Source organism: Pinus tabuliformis, chromosome 2_1, assembly GCF_031772625.1.
Source record: "Pinus tabuliformis cultivar Carrire ecotype Pingquan chromosome 2_1, CPIR1, whole genome shotgun sequence".
NCBI classification, from domain to species: domain Eukaryota; kingdom Viridiplantae; phylum Streptophyta; class Pinopsida; order Pinales; family Pinaceae; genus Pinus; species Pinus tabuliformis.
In genome coordinates this window covers 434,477,937-434,486,317 of record NC_142299.1, presented here as the reverse complement: position 1 = coordinate 434,486,317, position 8,381 = coordinate 434,477,937, and positions in this window count along the sequence as shown.

Here is an 8,381-nt window from a genome sequence, read left to right as displayed (position 1 = left end):
AGAACTGGCCCAGGTGAAGCCGTTGGAGGCCCGTTACATTCCCAATCCAATCTAGGAGTGTCTGCAACATTTGCGTAAAGGCGCATCAGTGAAAGTGAAGATGTTGGAGGTTGGTCAAGTTGCCAACCCACTTTACGAGCGTCTGCAGAGCAAAGCACTGACCCAAGTGAAGATGTTGGAGGCCCGTTAAATTCCTAATCCAATCTGGGAGTGTCTACAACGTTTGCATAGCGTCGCATCAGCCAAAGTGAAGACGTTGGAGACCCGTCAAATCCCCAATTGAGTCTGGTAGTGTTTGGATAATCGAACACCCTCCCAAGTGAAGCTGTTGGAGACCTGTCAAGCTCCCAACCGAATTCGGGAGCATCTGTAGAGAAGAGCATCTACCCAAGTCAAGATATTGGAGGCCTATCAAATTCCCAATAGAGTCTGGGAGTGTTTGTAGCGCGCAACACCCACTCAAATGAAAACTTTGTAGGCTTATCAAGTTCCTAACTGAGTCTGGAAGCATCTACAAAGAGAAGCACCCGCCTAAGTGAAAAAGTTGGAGGCCCATCAAGTTTCCAATCGAATCTGAGAGCCTTTGCTGACCAGAACATCCCCCCAAGTCAAGATGTTGGAGACCCGTCAAATTCCCAATCGAGTCAGGCAGCCTCTGCAAAGAGAAGCACCCACCTAAATCAAGACTTTGGAGTGACGGCAAGTTACCAACCGAGTTTGGGATCATCTGGAGAGTAGAGCACCCCTCCAAGTCAAGACTTTGGAGTCCCGTTAAATTCCCAACCGAGTCTGGGAGCGTCTGAAGAGTAAAACAGCTGCATAGGTCCAAACTTTGAAGACTCGGTTAAGTTCCCCAATGAGTTTGGGCGCGTCTGAAGACTAAGAAATACTTTAATCCAACGTGTCTTAAGGAATCCATATGACATAATTCATTTGGGAAAATTTCAAGGTGAATCTCGTACAAGACAAATTTTTGGAGGTGCTTCAACGTTCTAATGGACTTTGGAACTTTTGAAAGGGGAGCACGAATATACAATTCCCTCAATTTGAGAGGTGCATGCAATGTGTGTTAATAAAGTGTGTCTGACATTGTAAATGTGAACATTTTGGCATTGTGGTATGCGAAGATGATTATCAAGCGCAAGCGATATTTATAATTTGGGGAAAAACAAAACAAAAATCTGCTTCAAAGAAAAAAGAAAAGATTACCTGAGATTCATGTTGCCATAGTGTTTGCAGGTGGCTCACCTTCTGTATATATAAAACTCGTAAAGTTTTAAGTGAAATCGAGGAAGGTAAGGATGAGTATGGGAAATTCTCCCAACGGAGATATATTAGTTGTGGTAACTGCCAAACCCGGAATAGTTGTTCAACAAAATAACCTTCATCCCTAAGCAGTTGTAAGCATGTTAGGTTGAAGCTGTCCGCAAGGGTTTCCAAAGATTGTTCAGAGACATTTCCGTGAACCATGCTAATTCCACGCACCTGAATCGATCACCTCGAACTTTTAGAAACAAGATGGTCAATCTTGACAAGGCATATGTTCTCTAGGTTACGAAGACCCAGCCATCCTTCCCAATCAGATTTGTGTTGGAAATAATAATCACAACCACCGCAATAAACACCCTAATAGCAACCATACTTGTCAGAAGTATTTTTTCAGGTTGCGTCATTGTTTGAATATGGAAGGAATGAAGCCAGAATAGAAGTACCACGCGAACCATTCTGTAGCACATCGCATGAAGTTTAGCAAATATTGGCAAGCATTTACAACACAACTGTTGTCCATACTCCATAAACACCTGTGCGATTACTATCCACACTCAACAATAACATTGTATTAATTATTTTTCTTTGTCATGTATTAATGTCAAATTCTATGTTGAGATAAATATAGATGTAAAAGTCATTTTGTAAGTGAGGGAAAGAGAGGTTGGGTAAGTTAGACACCTAGAGTCTGTGATGATAAAATCGTAGAGCAAATTTTGGTGGGTGTGTGGAAACAACAGTTACTATGTTTTACTGTGTGTTATTCTGCAACCCCTCGTGAAGTGTAAATCACTGTAAACCTTTGTTTTACTTGGTGAATGAGTCGCAGTCTCATATAAATGTATTTTCATGAATTAGAATTTAATCTTAAGTTTTTATTGTGTTGCTCCAAGCTTACTCTGTTTTACTTTGTTTTTTTTTGTTTTGAGTGAATTCTGTGTTTTTTAAGCCTCAGGATAGCTACGTGAAATCCTTGTATAGCTGCGCCAAAATCCTTAACGCATGTGAACTCTCCACGAAACTACTTTCCTATGCTTCTTCTCCCCTCTGTCTCTCCACCTAAATCCTATTTTCTAACATGGCATTAGATCATGTTAAACTATGTTAATGTAAAAACAAGTGTTTTCAGGTTAAACTCTATTAATGTAAAAACAAGCATCCTCGAGTTAAACTCTGTTAATGTAAAAAAAAGTGTTTATATTTACTAGAAGTTAAAATTGATTTGAGGGCAGATTGTTTTTAGCATATTTACGAGCAGGCAGAAAGTTTTTTTCTTACACTTAGAAATGGAAACATCAAGCAAAAGATTGACTAATCCTCAAATACCTCAGTTTAAAGGCAAAAATTATGATTATTGGGCTATTACAATGAAGGCCATGTTTTCTTCTCAAGACATTTGGGATTTGGTGGAGAATGGTTTTCAAGAACCAGCAGATGCAAGAGCATGCAATGTCCTGTCTCAAGCAAAAAGAGGGTTGTTAAGAGATAACAGGAAGAAGCATGCAAAAACCCTCTTCTACACTTTTCAAGCAGTTCATGAAAGTGTTTTCCCAAGGGTTGCAGTAGTAATGAAGTCCAAGGAATCATGGGACACCCTCCAGACAACCTACCAAGGCATGGTAAAATTCAAGACAATAAAGCTGCAAATGTTGAGAAGAGACTTTGAAACACTTTGTATGAAAGAGTCTGAGAATGTAGACTCATTTTTTTCACATGTAATTGGGCTAGTTACTCAAATCAAGTCATTATGGTGAGACACTTGAGGAAAGAAGAATAGTTGAGAAGTTTTGAGAAGTTTTCCAGCAAGATTTGATGTCGTTATTGTGGCCATAGAAGAGACAAATGATCTCTCACAGTTCTTAGTGGATGAGCTTAATGCATCATTGGTTTCTCATGAACATAGACTGAATAGAGAAACAAGCTCCTTATTGGAGCATGCCTTCAAAACACAAGTATCATTTGGTCAAGGTCGAGGCAGAGGAAGATCATATGCTAGAGGAAGAGGAAGAAGACCACACAGAGGTGGAAGAAGCAGCCCTTCAAGCTCAAATGGAATAGGCAGCAATCAAAATCCAAGTCAAGGCCCAAGCCAAAATCAAGCACAAGGTCAGAGGTATGATAAATCTCAATTTCAATGTCATTACTGTAAGAAGTATGGTCATTATGCAAATGAATGTAGAAAGAAGCAATATGAAAAACCAAGCGTAAATTTCACAAAAGAAAGTTAGAACCATGATAACATGTTTTTAGCTTGTAATGTAGCACAAGAAAAACAAAGGTTTATGATATATGGTATCAAGATTCAAGGTGTAGCAACCACATGTCAGGAAACATAGAAACATTTTCCAATCTAGATGAAACTGTGAAATCTGAAGTGACATTACAGACTGATATCAAAGTCTTTGTCATGGGCAAAGGAAGCATTAATATCCTAACAAAGAAGGGGGAGAATAAGTACATATCAGATGTTTACTTTGTCCCTGGTCTGAAGCATAAACCTCATGAGCATTTGACAGCTCATACAAAAGAGCTACAATGTCTTTTTCAAAAATGATGTGTGCACAATTTTGGATAGACCTCCATTCAGACATTTGATTGCAAAGGTTTAGATGACAAAAAATAGAATGTTTCCCCTAAAAATAAGATCAGATTTGCAGAGAGAAGGTGCACAAGCACAACTTTCAATGAATCCACAAGAGGATGCAAGAAAAGATGCGGCTACCATACAAGTAAACTTTCAAGCAGAGGTCAAAGATGAAAATTGGTTATGGCATTTGATATTTGGACATCTCAACTTTGGAGGTTTGAATTTTCTGCATAGGAAACGCATGGTGAAGGGACTACCACTCGCAGAAAAATCGGACAGCCTATGTGAAGGATGTATCTTGGGCAAGCAACATAGAGAGACATTTCCAACAGGAAAGTCAATAAGGGCAAAGGCACCTTTGGAGATTTTCCACTTAGATTTATGTGGACCAATGCAAAAACCATCAATTGGTGGCAACCACTATTTATTGACCATCATAGATGACTACACAAGGAAGACATGGGTCTATTTCTTAAAACAGAAAAGTGAAGTGTTTGAGCGCTTTCACCAATACAAATCTCTTGTTGAGAAGCAAAGTGGACACTACATTAAAGTCCTCAGGGACAGATGTGGAGAATACATCTCAAATGATTTCCTTCGTTTTTGTAGGGATCATGGAATTCACAAGCAATTTACAACAAGGTATACACCTCAGCAAAATGGTGTGGTAGAAAGGAAGAATAAGACCATTATGGAAATGGCGAGTATGATGAAGGCAAAGCATTTACCAAATAATTATTGGGCTGAAGCTGTCACTTGTGAAGCATATATCTTGAATAGATGTCCAACCAAAAGCGTCCAGAACATAGTTCCTGAAGAGGCATGGAGTGGAAGAAAGCATAGTGTCACTCACATGAGAGTTTTTGGATGTGTGGAGTATGCACATGTCCCGGATGAGTTGAGGAAGAAGTTGGATAGCAAGGGGGAGAAATGTATATTTGTTGGATAAAGTGATGAATCCAAGCATAAAAACTCTACAATCCATTAACCAAGAAGGTCATAATCAACAGAGATGTGCAGTTTTTAGAAGAGGAAGCATGGGATGGAAGTTTATAGAAGACAATCAATGTCAAAGCATGTATACCACATGAGGACAAAGAGGAATTAACAGCAACAAGTAATTCCTCAACATTGACTCCCACTACTCCTATTCAAGCGCAACAAAGTAGGAAACAAACAACACCATCAACAAATAATAGGACAGTTTTGCGCAACCAAGCAAGTGCTTCTCCAAGCACGCCGCAAAGTGCAACACCAAGTGACATGTCAAGCCCATCTTCAACAAGTGTAGACCAAAATTCAGAAATTTAAATGGAATTTATGAGCAAGATGAAGTTGATAGTAACACTGGTTTGAATTCCTTATTTGCCTTGTTTTTTCATGTGGATGACCCAATCCAATTTGAGGATGAAGTCAAAGAAGAAAAATGGGTTGAGGAAATGGAGGAAGAAATAGAAGTAATAGAAAGGAATGACACATGGGAGTTAGTGAACCTTCCGAAAGGAAAACATGTCATTGGAGTGAAGTGGGTTTATAAGACCAAAAGCAACATTGAGTGAAAGATTGAAAGCCACAAAGCAAGCCTAGTCATCAAATGATACAAGCAGTAGGATGGAAGATATTTCGTGAAGAAATTTGCGTCAGTCGCGAGGATGGAGACAGTGCACACAGTTGTGGTGATTGTCGCGCAGCATAAATGGAAAGTGTATCAAATGGACATAAAATTAGCATTCTTGAGTGGAGTGTTGAAAGAGGAAGTGTATGTTGCGCAACCACCTAGTTATGAGGTAGAAGGCCAAGAAGACAAAGTGTATCAGTTGAGGAAATCTCTTTATGGGTTGAAGCAAGCACCGCACGCATGGTATAGCAGGATAGATGCCTACTTGTTGGACAACGGTTTCGACAAATGTGATAGTGAGCCTACTTTCTATGTCAAAGAGAGCGATGGTAAGATTCTTATTATTGTCTTATATGTAGATGATTTGATTTTTACAGGCAGTGATGATTTCCTCATCGCTGATTTCAAAGAGTGAATTTGAAATGACTAACTTGGTACTGTTAAGATATTTTTTGGGCATAGAAGTGAAGCAAACAAAAAATAGCATTTTTATCTATCAAGTGAAGAATGTGGCAGACATATTGGAGATGTTTAAAATGCAGAACAACAAGCCCACACCAACTCCAACTGTCATGGGGTTGAAGTTGAGAAAAGAAGATTGCAACAGCAATGCCAATCCAACATTATACAAAAGCATGACAATTTTAAGGATGGAAAATTTTCTTGAAGTTTAAAACATTGGCGAATCTCACTAATCCCTAATATGAAAATTATAAATGTTTATTGATATATTTGTAAAATTAATCAAATTTATAATTATTTTATATATAGTCTCTCTATAATGTTGGCGATTTTTAAGGTAAAATAATTTTATATTCTAAAATTTGGGCGAATCGTCTTTTATAAAATTGGAAATTGGCGAATCTTTTTTTTGGAAAAATCATGGAAAATTAGCCCACTGGGCGAACATTAGCCCCTAAAATTTTCCATGCATGACATGTAGCTTGATGTATTTGACTGCCACTAGGCCGAATATAATGTATGCAGTAAGTTTGGTGTCGAGGTTAATGGAGACACCCAAGGAGACACATTGGAAAGCAAAGAAAAGGATTCTAAGGTATGTTAACGGGAAAAAACAGTATGGCGTTTTGTACACAACAACAAGTGATTTCAGGTTGGTTGGTTACACTGACAATGATTGGGTAGGAAGTGTCGATGAAAGAAAGAGCATGTCAAGATATGTTTTCCATTTTGGTTCTAAAGCCATTTCATGGGCCTCCAACAAGCAGCCAATAGTGTCATTGTCAACAACAGAAGCTGAATATGTCGCAGCAACAAGAACAATGTGTCAGGCAGTTTGGATGAGGAGGATGTTGAGGGATCTTCATCCTGACCAAGAGGGAATGACAATTATTTTCTACAACAACACCTCAGCAATTGCATTGTCAAAGAATTTTTTCTTTCACAAGAGGACTAAACATATTGATGCTAAATATTATTTTATCAGAGATTTGATTAACAATGATGAAATTGTGTTGCAACATTGCAGGTCACAGGAACAATTTGTTGATATCTTCACAAAACCATTGGCATGTGAAAGTTTTGTTTATCTCAGAAACTATTTGGGAATTTTCAATAGGGACAATTATGATTAAGGGGGACTGTTGGAAATAATAGTCCCAACCACCACAATAAACACTCTGATAGCAGCCATACTTGTCAGAAGTATTTTGCAGTTTGTGTCTTTGTTTGAAGATGGAAGGACTGAAGCCAAAATAGAAGTATTATGTGAACCATTCCGCAACACATCACAGAAGTTAAGGAATTTAACGAATTTTATGAAATACGAGCAAGAATTTCCCCAGTGGTCAAAATTTAATGAAGTTTTTGCTATGTACATAAGGTCAGATTGGTTGTGTTGTGTCAATGCCACTTCCTTAACTGTATATGGGGAGTTGAATCAGATTGTAGTAGAATCTCATAACATTTTTACCCCGGCGGGTCAGTTAAGTTGGGTAAATGTGGGAGGAGGGTGTTACAACATCAATGCTTCTTCACGAGTCTTAGATAAGTATGAGATATCTATGATCATATCTATTGTTATGAACTATAGATTGTATATTTGTGACATGTTTGACGAAATTCCTGTCATGGATAGTAGGGTTTAGATCAATTTCTTGTACCAATGATTGCATTAGTAGCCTTATTCCATTGCTATTTATCATTTTTAAAAATTTCATGAAGTTTTGGGCAGTGGCCTAAGTCTTGGCCCTAAAAAGGTGGCATAATATTTGGGGTCACTAGCTGAGAATTGTTTGAAAAATTCCACAATCGTTGGCATGCCTTGTTGTGGGAGTGACTAGAAGACCTCAGTCGCATGCATGGCTTTTCATGGGAGCAGTTGGGGGTCCAGATCAGTGAAATTTCAAGTTATCTCAAGGCTTGGTCACCTACAACGGTTAGTTAGCTCTTGAAGGTTATGTAGCATGTGTGGAACATCATATTGGTTTGGTTTTATCGGTTCCACTTCCTTAATTGTACATGGGGAGTTGAATCACATCATAGTAGCCTCTCATCACATGTTTACCCTAGCGGACTGGTTGACCTGGGTAAATGTGGGAGAAGGGTTTTACATTACCAATGCAATAATTAACTATCAAACTTATTGTTGGGTTGTGTTATATTCTTTCCATGACTAGCTCCCCTAGTTAACGAGGGGGTTATAGGGGGTTTGAAGGGATCGGGTAGCCCCCCTCTACAAGGTCTGAGGCAGCGACCCGGGGAAATTGTTTCTGGACCCTATATTAGGTGAGCGAACCTACCTATGGTTTTGTGCATGGTTTTCGCACATGGTTTTGGGTGCGATGGCTTTAGATCCATGGTATTGGATGCTTCGGCATATATATATATATATGTATTATAACATATGAAAGAAAATTAATGAAAAATTAATCTATTCGTCCCGGT